Source organism: Saccoglossus kowalevskii, chromosome 17 (assembly GCF_978046115.1).
Source record: "Saccoglossus kowalevskii chromosome 17, keSacKowa6.1, whole genome shotgun sequence".
Taxonomy (NCBI): domain Eukaryota; kingdom Metazoa; phylum Hemichordata; class Enteropneusta; family Harrimaniidae; genus Saccoglossus; species Saccoglossus kowalevskii.
Window position 1 is genome coordinate 19,857,762 of NC_140657.1, and position 14,078 is coordinate 19,871,839.

Consider the following 14,078-nt stretch of genomic DNA (forward strand, 5'->3'; position numbering starts at 1 on the left):
TGATAATTAAATAGTGCGTATCTAGCTTAACGGTCGTTTGCTCGTATGTAGGGGTTTCCCCATTTACAGCTCATTAGCATATCCCGGTCGCCATTACTTTTCTAGATCCGGAATGGTGCGGTAAGTGGCGGAAATTTGCCGATAGTTGTGCAGAAAGGATAGGTACGCCAGTATTTTATCTGGCTGTACCGAAGATGGAAGATGGTGTAAGAATCATCCTATAAAGTCCAGAACTATTGGCTCTGGTGAGTAATACTAAAAACACGGTAAATTACTGCGTCACGTTGTATGATGACCTGTCCTTTTCAAGTTATGACCTTGCTTGGTTGGTGTGACATGGGCTTTTCCCTCCCATCAGAGGGGGGAATTTCCGCCCATTTTTCGAACGTAACCTGTTTCATTGAGACCTAGACCAACTTGTAGAATTCTGTACTGCGATGATGAATTTTTCACGGCTAAATTATACGAATAGAGACGTTTGCTACTTCCGCTTTGTTGTAGCTAGTTTGCTAACGATTGTTGTCGTATTATGAAAAACTGGGAGTAGGCTGAAAAAAATTATTGTTTTACATTGTTTGTTTACCCATAATTCGCACACTTGCTGCATAATGATTGTAGTGCTTTATTATACCTTGGATGTGAACCATACTAAACTCTCAGATGGTTTCACTCATGTAGTAATGTTGTTACAATTCTACAGTGTTGCTTTTGAGAAGTAGGAAAGAGGCAGACATGTTGTGTCATTGCCTTACAAGGTTATGATACTATGGTGACGGGCATGAAACTGGGCTTGTTATAACTGGTTTATAATTAGCGTTGACGCATAGCTCCTTAGCACGAGCTAAGAGGTCAAATACTTTAGCCTGTGCTAAGAAAATGTGTGAACGTTTAGCACAGGCTAAGAAATTGTAAATACGGATTAAACCTGGTCCCGGTCCAGATCCTTAGCTTGGGCTAAAGATGTGATTGTGATTGCTGAGTTTGGGCTAAGTGCCCAAAACCGAATTGAATTCAATGTTCATTTGTATATACATTTCTGTATGTCGTTCCTGACATGACAATCAACGCAAGTACATTCTAGAGATATTGTTCTTTAGACTCAGCTATGCTGCAATCTGCATTTTCTGAATTTGCTTTGGTATTGTTTTACAACCACAGAACTAATTTGTATACTTTTCTAGTTACAGTACTTAGTAAACATAGTTAAAGTGACTGAAGATTTTCGTATATATTCCTAACAAGTTTGGGCATTCATTAGCCCATACTTATCACAGTTTTCTTCTGTGTGTCAACACAAGTGGGTCTGTCTGATATGCAAACATATGAGATTAGCTTAAAGGGCGACAGTCGTCGTGCCGCGTCCTGTTCGATATGGGACTCATAGTGACGTATACAATGCGTGTAAAATACATTGTTTATTTTCGAATGCGCGCTACTGATGACCACTGCGCTTTAAATCTTAGCCCATACTTTGTGTAGCATGAATACTACTATTACTGTTAGATGAAGACATTATGGGCATAAATAATTGCAAATCACAATTCAATAAATATTGGAATTTGAATGGAAGCTTTTAATCAATATTTAAATATTGTTATACCGTACCTTCCTGAGCATAAGCCCCTTCCCGAGTATACGTTTTTAGACATTTAACGAGTTGAGAGCTTCCCTGACTATAGGCCCAGGGTATAAATAATTGCAAATCACAATACAATAAATATTGGAATTTGAATGGAAGCTTTTAATCAATATTTAAATATTGTTATACCGTACCTTCCTGAGCATAAGCCCCTTCCCGAGTATACGTTTTTAGACATTTAACGAGTTGAGAGCTTCCCTGACTATAGGCCCAGGGTATAAATAATTGCAAATCACAATACAATAAATATTGGAATTTGAATGGAAGCTTTTAATTAATATTTAAATATTGTTATACCGTACTTCCCTGAGCATAAGCCCCTCCCCGAGTATAAGTTTTTAGACATTTAACGAGTTGAGAGCTTCCCCGACTATAGGCCCAGGGTGTTTTCCTGAGCGTCGATGACGTTTATTAAAAAATATGCATATAAAAAGTGTATTTCATTGCATAATAATCGTGATTGGTATGGTAGTTTGGTTCCTGCTTTTACGATAAGACTCGCATTAATTTCAGAGTGCATGGTGGTAGAACGTTCGGAACATGGTTCGCACCTTTTCTATTCTGTTATTTACTCAGGATGAAGCCCGATGTTGCAACACTAAAGTAATTCATATTTCTTTTGAGTAGTAGTTTTCAAAATGCCAAAAATGTGACCGTCAAGTCATGAAACCTGGTCATTGAACATCGTTTTACTTTTCTGAATAATCTTGTCCATTGAGTCTATCGTGAATGGGGTGTGAATGAGCAAACTATTCTTTGACATGACTAGTTGGCGACGGTAAAAGGTTTAAATACTTTCTCAACCCTCAGTTTACCTTTCAAGAATTGTGAATCAGCTTTTGGGGATAAAATGTTAACAGATCGCATTTTGACATCGCTTGTAATTCACTTCCGCATTGTGTTGAGTACTTCGTAAATAATCAAAAAACTTCAACCGTACGACACAGCATTTCAATTGGTCAATGAAATACGTGACCTATTAGGTCAAAGGAAGGTGTTCTGGTCAAATCATTATAAAAAACATCATGGCGGGAATTGCTTTGTATCTAGAATTTGCGTACGATCGAAAACATTCCACAACGAAGATAATGATAAAGATCTTGCCTTCAACTGTTTCCCGACAAACCCTACCCATTTTTGCACCGTAAATTCAGACGTTGTGTAAACCGTATTGTAATAAAATGTGTGTATTTAATTTTCATGAACATGTTTGTTTTGTCATCGCAAAAAGTGTTGGAAATCATGACGACTCGTTTCGCAAAAAGACGTAAAAATATAATTTGGATAATTGTTTCGTGGCTGGGAAGATGGTTACAATTTCACCCCCCCCCCCCAATATCTTTTCTGAGGCAGTTCTCGAGTATACATGTACATGTAGTATGTAAATTGCAAGGGATTTTGTCTGTGGTAAAAAAAAAATGTACTAGTAATATGTTTATGATTTAGTATACACTAATTTTGGTTTGTATGCCAGTGTTCTCCCCAGAAATTTTCCATAGAGTTGCAGCAAATTGGCATATAATTAGCATAAATTAACATTTTGTTTGTCATATGGGAGAAATAAAACAAGACCAGTTTTTTTTCCTTTTTTTTTCCTATTTATTTTATGTACAATCTGTATACAATTATTATATACAATAAAAGTGAACTGCATGTTTAGTATTGCAAATGTCCCGCAGAAATACTGAGTTTTCTGTTTCTTTGCTTGGCCCAGCAATCAGCAACTTTATAAAACCCTGTTCGGTCCCCGTAAATTAAACATTGGGTTGATGATTCTTAGTGCTATAATATCTTCCGTTTCTGTTGTTTTCCGGTTAAGTACAACAACTGTTACGAGTCACGATACTTACGCTACTATGTTCGAGCAGTAATAGTTTTTTCTGGCTGAAATTATTCATCTTTATGTATTTTTTTAATCATCGATGTTGTCTGTTCAACACAATTGTGAACAAGTCGAGACAACGGAGGTCTGAATTACGAATTGTCGCCATTGGTATACCACGTAAAATTGAGGCTTTTCCTCCAAGAAATAACACAAGTGTCACTCCAATTTCTTTCTTTCGTTTCTTGATTAGAATTCCTGATTTCTTGATAAATATATTATTTTCCATTTTGCTTCACTTAATTCATCCGGATCTGAGCACGATATGCGATCCGAGTGGGAAGTTCACGCTCACTGCATCTTACGTGGGTGACTCCATCTTGGATTCACGATCACAAGGTCAAAATTGTTCACATCATAAATATATATTTTTTCACATTTTGATGTCAAAAAACAAATACAATATCAAAAATACTGGTAAAAATCAAAACCTAGAATAATAGTACGACTACATTTCTAAAAATAATAATGAAAATACGTTTCGTACACACCGGAAACATGTGGCTTTTGACCCTAAGTGTGACTATATCACTTGCATATGAATATACGTTTGGCACTGGGGCTTGCGGCTTTGTCTTTATAGAACTGCTGTTTTTTAAACGATATCCAACCAATGAGAAACAACAGGGGATTATCCTGGGAAATTGGCGTTATGACAATGCATTTGTAGATTTAACTAGTTAACCAGGAAACTTTACAGTCTGTGAGACACTGAAGAAATCAGATCATGGGATAAATAATAGCATCGTGGAGGAAACACATAGCGTCGCGGGCATATCCGATCGCGTCGCGGCCCGCGACGCTGTTTTGGCCTGGGGAGAACACTGTATGCTTTTCTATTAGAGATATGCTTAAACAGCAAATATGGTATCTATGCTTTATTTTTCTAAATACAGCCTGTCAAAATCGAACCGATTGTCGGTAGCATGTCCGTAGTTATTTGGTGGTATCCAGAAAACAGTGTATGCATGATTTCCTATTCCATTTGTGAGTGTAGCAGTTCCTTGTTTATGCTGAAATCTTTCTTAAATACCTGCTATTTATCCAAGTAGTTGTCACGTGTACACTCATTGCTTATTGTGCCTCAGAACAAAAGACATTAAACGGTTCCTGGCACGAATCACCTCCTGAAACGAGTACTGGTATTCTGATTCAGCAACAAAGCTGCATGAAAATTCTTTTCTGCAAGTCGTGTGTGGCAAATTGTGAAATTGAAGCTTTATTCTGAATCTGTAGACTGTAAAGACAAGTCCTAATAAAATATGATATTCATATATGCATATTTACAAAAAAAAACATTCAGATTCTTTTAGTGCTGTTAATTTTTGAAGAAGTTCTTATTTTAAGAGGAAAATTAGAATTTAAATTCAGTTTCATTACTAATTATCTTACAGACTTGACCTTTTTACCACCTTTTTACTTTCTCGCCCAAATTTTCTGCACTTTTATCTTATATTCCCCTAATTTTAGAGCCAACAGACAAAATTTGAGTCAATTTCCAGTTTTTACTCATAAAATTTGTCTATTTTTATCCCAATCTTCTGAAAGAAAGGGCAGACTATAAACTATTTTGTGAATTTGTGATGAAAAAAGGGAACTGATGATGAAAAAGTTAATGTATCAATGAACATACTGCGCCTGTGTTAGGGATGTTTTCAAGTTTTCAAAGTGCGTCAAAAAACAGAAGGCATTCCATATAGGATCATACACCTCCCCCCAGTACACAGGATATTATTGACGAATTGAAAGCACAAAAAAAACAGATTAAAAATCAATGTTTGAACTTCAACAATTTAAAACACTTTCTGTTTCTAAATATGAAATTCAATGCATGCTGCATAACGAATGTATAGAAATGATCTTGTACTTAACAGCAGGAAATATTTTGAAAAATAGCAATGATTCGCGACATTGCTAAGTGAAGTACTATGTTGCATTCCGTAAATCAAACATTCTCTTTCACTTAGTGGGATGACAATTTGATCGTCTGTATTTTCTGTTATTAACTCTTCTCTACTATAGACTGCTGCGATACAATTTGCACGTACTTAGTGACTGGTTTGCAAGAACCAATTGTTTGCACACAAAGATAAAATAATGACGCTGTTCGTTGTTATCGACATATACGTGTATATGTGTCCGTGTTGATTGAAAAACTAACGGGCAATGTTGCTACAGCAGATCACAAGCCGTGCTCGCCGGTGAGCGTCATTTGTTATCTGATTTTCACATTTTGACTGACAAAAATGTAAAAACACAAAGTCATTTTGCGAAGACTGTAATAGTACTGTAATAGTAATCTACTGTATATTGCAATCATATTTGATTTTAATAATTTTAATACAATACAGTTTGTAAGCAGACAATAGCATGATACATGTATAGGTAATTCAGATTAATAAAATATGATAAAAATTAAAATAGGTAAATCAAAATTAATAAGTAAATAAATGAATACTTAATCAATCAATCATTTAATCTAAATGATTTGAAGAAAGTCTGATACATGTATGCATGCATGCATGCAGTTAAGATTTTGCATTTTCAAGGTACAAATGTAGCTGGTAATTTTTTTTTAAAACTCATCTTTATGGATGTTTGGATATTTTATAAAAGTCATAAATTTTTATTTAAATGTTGGAAATTGTTATGTTCATGTGAAAAAAAAATGCCTATTCACACAAATTTACTTTTCTTAATAAAGTAACAATTCACGGTTTGTGATGTCATGTCTGTCGAGAAAACTCCCGAAAAGCTGCCTTATCTTCAAAGTTTATAGATTTTCACACTCGGGCTTTGGTTTAGGCAGTTTACGTACAAAATAAAATCAAGCTGTCATATAATGGTGCCAGTAGAGGGTGTGATACAATTAAAAATTAACTGTAGCCTTCTTCTAATGACAGTTTAAATGTCCATGCCTTAACAGTTATCAAAATGAAAAATTTAAAGAATTCAAAAAATGTCAAATCTAGGCTTTGCCTCCTTATTGTCAGGTGTGGTCAGTTCCACTTATAATGTCATTTTATATAGCTATGTTCTTCTTAGTTCTGTGAGCTGTAATCTTATTATTCACTGGGTTAAATTTTATTATTTTCACTTTATTGACATTTTTTATTTTTTTTTTATTTTCTTCTTTTTTTAGCTGTACTGTAAATAGCCCAGGCTGTAAAGGTTTTTTGAAAAAAGAAAATTAATTCTACATAAAATTGTACAATCAAATTATAATAAAAACTACTTGTTTCTCAAAAAAATCAGTGAAACCATTGTAATTGATGTAAGCTTGTGCAACACTAACATCTAACAAATACATTTTTATTCATTCATTCATTCAACACGAAAACATGAAAACATGCCGCAAGCGTAATGTTATCTTTGAAATGAGAAATGAACTATATTCTTAAAAACCATGTACTGTAAACAAATGATTAATCACTGGGTTTTAATTTTGCTTATTTCGCTGACTGGAAAATGCGCTAAATTAATAAAACCCAGTGAATATGTACAATTTAGCATAGAACACATTATCTAAATGATAAAACCGTGAATATGCCTGAAATAGTAAATCAGCATAATTTAAACCCAGTGAAAATTAGTCATTTTACAGTAACCGTTACTCCAATAGAAAAGCATGTAAACCAAAATTAGTGTATACTAAATCATAAACATATTACATTTGTTTACCACAGACAAAATTCCTTGCAATTTACATAAGCATATGCGCTCATAACAGAGCAAATGTAAATAATAAACTTGCATTTTCATTAAATAACGTTTTGCTTCTGTATCAAATGTAGATAAACTTAGTGGATGTATTCCTGAGTTTTAATCTAAAAAATTTGTATTTTTCATCACAAAATGGCCACCAGGCAGCCACATTATCTAAATGATAAAACCGTGAATTTTAAACCCACTGAATATGCCTGAAATGGTAAAACCCAGTGAAAGTTTTATTATTTTACAGTATGTGAGTTTCTTATTTTGTATTACTGGGTATCTATTATTAACCATCCACTCAGGATGTCAAGGAAATGAAAATATATGTCCTATGGGTATCCTGGATTCAGAGTACCGTTAACGGTAGTATTTTATAACTGCTTTACAGTGTTTCTCCCACATCTCAGTTGATTTGGCTGCATTTACCAAAATCAGAGAAAAAAAAGCATTTGTTTTACTATTTGTATCAGACACAACTTTGTACCTAATATGATTAAAATTAGATGTAAATATAGACTCAAATTTTTTTTTCGACTAATTTATTGTTTTTAATTTTTTTATTAATACAATATATAAAAAAAACTGCATGTTAAACCAAAAAATAGATACTGTAAAATCTGTATTAGAAGCCGCGGCTTCTATTAAAATGGTACAATGCAACAGAGGGGATGCGGCTTCTATTAGAGCATCTACACATATGAGAAATGATGAATTTTTGGTTCTCAATTATTCAAATAGAATGGATGCGACTTCTATTAGGGATGCGGCTTCTAATACAGGTTTTACGGTACTAATGAATGAAACATGGACATTACAGTGATTTTGTTATTGAGATTTGCTCTGGATGTTGTAAGATCTTAATAACTGACTACCTGCTTTGTTTCAAAATATTCCTGCAGAATTTTGTCTACAGTCTTGTATGTATTTACATAATTTCTCGTGGTTTTCACTGTAAAAAAAATAGAGCCTATTATATTTCAGTCAAATTGGGTGGGATAGTGTAATGATCATAATATTAATATATTTGAACCGCAAAGAAATTACAAATTAAGTTTTTAAAAACTGTCACACACCACATCCAAACGTGGAGATATGGTTTCTGTCCTAAACCAGCTGGTTATATTAAAACAACAAAATTTAGGAACAACGTCAAAATGTTGGATGAAAAAACTTATTTGTTTTAGTTTGGGGGTGGGGGGTTTTGACCTCAAAAAGTTTCCATCCTACAAAAACGATTTAATTTTTTAATGAAGTCAAAAAAATCTAGGAATATTTGTAGTTCGTTTTTTTTCTATCCAATCTTGGACAAAAATAATAGAAAATAAAAGAAAAACATCCAAGACTAGAAAATGGTTTGGTCCGAGTGTGTAAATATGTGCGTCAAATGACAATTTCATTGTACTACCTACCTTTGTAAATTAAATGTACTTCTTAAAAAAAGGTACAAATAAAGCTTGTTGACTCCCATGTGCGAAGCACAAAATGGGAGTCTTTGCAGTTAGTGTGTCTGTATGTGTGTATGTGTGTATGTGTGTACCGGTATGTGTGTATGTGTGTCCGACTGTTCCACTGCTATCTCAAGAACCATACATCGGTTTTTGATGAAACTTGGTGCATAGATGCTCTGGGCCAATGCGCAGATTTGATTAGGTTTTGGTAAAAATCCATGCTCGTTAATTATCTAATTTGCATGATAATTAGCTAATTTTTAGCTGTTCTATGACTGTTCCACTGATATCTAAAGAACCACTCATTGGATTTTGATGAAACTTGGTACATAGATGCTCTGAACATATGCGCAGATTTGATTAATTTTTGGTAAAAATCCGTGCATATTAATTACCTAATTTGCATGATAATTAGCTATTTTTTAGTGGTTCCATGACTGTTCCACTGATATCTAAACAACCACTCATTGGATTTTGATGAAACTTGGTACATAGATGCTCTGAACTAATGCTAGGTTTTGATTAGGGGTGATCTCATATTCAAACATGCGGGTCAAACCTACGAAAACCCAAACCGCCCTAAACCGCCCGAACAAAACCCAGTTTTGCGGTTTGGAAGTTTAAACAATAGACAGTGCGGTTCAAGACGACCGCACGAATTTGCATAAAAACTGCGGTTCGAACCGATCTCATTCACACCTCATTCAAGCTGTTGTTTATTTTTAGGATTGGCAAAGTTTACATTGCTAGATAGTTGTCTCTAAAATGTGTCGATTTATTGGTGTACAGTAGTCATTTTACCGTGTGCCTACGTAAAAAAACACTCTTTTATATATCGGTGAACAGCGTGCCGAATAAATTGTTTTGTTTTGATAAACTGTTATGCTCGAGTCGCAAATTGAGCAGAGGACATGAATCAGACTTTTCATTGGGCTGGACAATTGATATTTGTCTCTGACAGCTAATAAGTATCAAAAGACGAGCATTTGTTGATACAAAGTTGCACTTGAGACTTACGCTACTGTTGCGCGTTCAATTTTCAAACAGTTCTTCCAGGAGTGCGGCATCGCAAAATCCGGAAAAACAAATGCAGCGTACGCCATGAAAATTTATTTCGATTTGCTGCACATCGGTTATTTGCAGTTTTTCTTATTCAATTTCCAGTGACACGAAGTATCAAAACAGAAAATTAAATTAAATGGACTCGCGCTGATTATTTACGGCTATTCAGACGAGACTGCTTATAAAAAACGAACCCTGACCTCTGAAAATACCTTATTCATAGAGTGCCTTGTACCTAAGACCGTCGCCGAAGGCGACACAGTGCACGTTGCGACATTGCAATCGATGCATGCTGGGTGACAAGGGGAAATTCTGATTGAGGTAACCAAGATGGCTGCGTTGAGTGCATGATTTTCTGCGGTGTTTAAAACAACACCTCGCTGCCTACTTTGCCCACAGTCCTTCAAGGCACTGTGCTTCGATGTATTTTCTAAAATAATCGTTTATTTTTAGTTAACCGGGGGTTCGAAATGTGTGCATTTACATAATTTCTCGTGGTTTTCACTGTAAAAAAAATAGAGCCTATTATATTTCAGTCAAATTGGGTGGGATAGTGTAATGATCATAATATTAATATATTTGAACCGCAAAGAAATTACAAATTAAGTTTTTAAAAACTGTCACACACCACATCCAAACGTGGAGATATGGTTTCTGTCCTAAACCAGCTGGTTATATTAAAACAACAAAATTTAGGAACAACGTCAAAATGTTGGATGAAAAAACTTATTTGTTTTAGTTTGGGGGTGGGGGGTTTTGACCTCAAAAAGTTTCCATCCTACAAAAACGATTTAATTTTTTAATGAAGTCAAAAAAATCTAGGAATATTTGTAGTTCGTTTTTTTTCTATCCAATCTTGGACAAAAATAATAGAAAATAAAAGAAAAACATCCAAGACTAGAAAATGGTTTGGTCCGAGTGTGTAAATATGTGCGTCAAATGACAATTTCATTGTACTACCTACCTTTGTAAATTAAATGTACTTCTTAAAAAAAGGTACAAATAAAGCTTGTTGACTCCCATGTGCGAAGCACAAAATGGGAGTCTTTGCAGTTAGTGTGTCTGTATGTGTGTATGTGTGTATGTGTGTACCGGTATGTGTGTATGTGTGTCCGACTGTTCCACTGCTATCTCAAGAACCATACATCGGTTTTTGATGAAACTTGGTGCATAGATGCTCTGGGCCAATGCGCAGATTTGATTAGGTTTTGGTAAAAATCCATGCTCGTTAATTATCTAATTTGCATGATAATTAGCTAATTTTTAGCTGTTCTATGACTGTTCCACTGATATCTAAAGAACCACTCATTGGATTTTGATGAAACTTGGTACATAGATGCTCTGAACATATGCGCAGATTTGATTAATTTTTGGTAAAAATCCGTGCATATTAATTACCTAATTTGCATGATAATTAGCTATTTTTTAGTGGTTCCATGACTGTTCCACTGATATCTAAACAACCACTCATTGGATTTTGATGAAACTTGGTACATAGATGCTCTGAACTAATGCTAGGTTTTGATTAGGGGTGATCTCATATTCAAACATGCGGGTCAAACCTACGAAAACCCAAACCGCCCTAAACCGCCCGAACAAAACCCAGTTTTGCGGTTTGGAAGTTTAAACAATAGACAGTGCGGTTCAAGACGACCGCACGAATTTGCATAAAAACTGCGGTTCGAACCGATCTCATTCACACCTCATTCAAGCTGTTGTTTATTTTTAGGATTGGCAAAGTTTACATTGCTAGATAGTTGTCTCTAAAATGTGTCGATTTATTGGTGTACAGTAGTCATTTTACCGTGTGCCTACGTAAAAAAACACTCTTTTATATATCGGTGAACAGCGTGCCGAATAAATTGTTTTGTTTTGATAAACTGTTATGCTCGAGTCGCAAATTGAGCAGAGGACATGAATCAGACTTTTCATTGGGCTGGACAATTGATATTTGTCTCTGACAGCTAATAAGTATCAAAAGACGAGCATTTGTTGATACAAAGTTGCACTTGAGACTTACGCTACTGTTGCGCGTTCAATTTTCAAACAGTTCTTCCAGGAGTGCGGCATCGCAAAATCCGGAAAAACAAATGCAGCGTACGCCATGAAAATTTATTTCGATTTGCTGCACATCGGTTATTTGCAGTTTTTCTTATTCAATTTCCAGTGACACGAAGTATCAAAACAGAAAATTAAATTAAATGGACTCGCGCTGATTATTTACGGCTATTCAGACGAGACTGCTTATAAAAAACGAACCCTGACCTCTGAAAATACCTTATTCATAGAGTGCCTTGTACCTAAGACCGTCGCCGAAGGCGACACAGTGCACGTTGCGACATTGCAATCGATGCATGCTGGGTGACAAGGGGAAATTCTGATTGAGGTAACCAAGATGGCTGCGTTGAGTGCATGATTTTCTGCGGTGTTTAAAACAACACCTCGCTGCCTACTTTGCCCACAGTCCTTCAAGGCACTGTGCTTCGATGTATTTTCTAAAATAATCGTTTATTTTTAGTTAACCGGGGGTTCGAAATGTGTGCATTTTGTCACAGAAAAGTAAGATATCGGCAGCGGTAAATACCCGTAATTTCCACGCAATGCCGTCAGCTGACAATGTTACGGTGGTCGTAGCACCTGAGTCGTAGCATTAGCCCCGACTTTAGTTTTGACACAGTGATAGAGGGACTGTGGTTTTCAGATGCCTTCGTAGAAAAAATGTTGCCATTATCGATTTAATACTTACATCATATTTTGATAACTCGCAGTCTCACAGACTTTACAAACTTAACCAAAAAATGTGTTTTATGAATTTATGAACTGACATGGACACAAAACTGACCGTACTTATTGCGGACAAAATGTACCAGTTCGCTATGGATAAACATATTTTACTGACAATGCCAAATATATATATAACGTAAGTAATTTATCCTAAGAAGCTGCTCATTAAAATTCTAGTGCATCTTTTCCCTGTTTTGTTTCAAACATTATTTACCATATATATCTCAATAGAGAGGGTTTATGGTATCACTTGATTCACATTTAATGACAAAATATAACAAACCATCACGTCTGTAATTAATTCCAGACAAATTGAATAACAATAATAATTGTATTGACTTGTACCAAAATGTAAGTTGTGGGAAACTGATTATTATTACCAATCACAGAAATAAATGAATATAATTTTCATCACACTTATAAATAACATGATGTAAATAGATTTGTGAAACAAAGGCAAGTTTGTTTTTATTAGCATTTAAGTCTTGTGACTTGCAAAGAAAAAAAAATCGCTGCTGTAATTCTTAACACTTCAAAATATAACACTCAGTATGAACATAGAGCTCCATAGTATACATCTTATTTTTTTTCCTACTGAAACCAGGCTGAAACAGTATTGTAAGAAAAACCTAGGTTTCCCTAGGTCTGTCTTCTTTGTTCTATGTTGTTTGTTTTCAGTGGGGGCGTTAATGGGCAGTTAGTCTGGAGGTTAGGTTCAAACCTACTACTAATTTGCATATTGTAGGTCTAGTAGGTCTGAATAGGGCAGGTCGGGTTTACCCAGGTTAACCCAGGTTTGACCCAGGTGTTTGAATATGAGATCACCCCTTAGTTTTTGGTAATAATCCGTGGATACTAATTACCTAATTTGCATAATGATTAGTCAATTTTCGGTTTTTCCACTGATATCTCAAGTACTAATCATCACATTTCAATGAAACTTGGTACATAGATGTCATACGACACTGCACAGACCTGATAGTTTTTATGGTAATATCAGTACATATTAATTACCTAATTTGCATAATTAATTAATTTTCAGCATTTGATATAAGTAGTTAGCATTACATTTCAATGAAACTTGGTACTTACATACTCAAGGACTATGCAGAGATTGATTGTTTTCGATAAATATTTGTACATATTAATCACCTAATTTGCATAATTAGTTAATTTTCAGCTTTTCCACGGGTATCTCAAGTACTAATCATCGCATTTCAATGAAACTTGGTACATAGATCCTTTAGGACTATGCAGAGACCTGATTAGTTTTAGGGTAAATAATTGTGCATATTAATTACCTAATTTGCATAATTAATTTTCAGCTTTTCTACTGATATCTAAAGTACTAATCATCACATTTCAATGAATCTAGAATTATGCAGACCCAATTAGTTTCCGGTAAATATTTGTGCATATTAATCACCTAATTTGCATAATTAACCAACTTTCACACTGATATCTCAGGTACTAAACATCACATATCAATGAATGTACATGGATGCTGTAGGACAATAGACAGACCTGAATAATTGTGGGTTAAAATCTG

The 14,078-nt window shown here is 34.9% G+C and overlaps 1 protein-coding gene across 1 annotated transcript in view; it reads left to right on the forward strand.

The window, feature by feature from the left end:
- Positions 1-85: 85 nt before the first annotated feature.
- Positions 86-14,078, forward strand: part of LOC100378467 (uncharacterized) — a 44,119-nt gene continuing 30,126 nt past the window's right edge. Inside the window, exon 1 of the mRNA XM_006816416.3 lies at positions 86-245. The gene's annotated coding sequence lies outside the window, so the exon portion shown is untranslated. The remainder of the gene's footprint in view (positions 246-14,078) is intronic.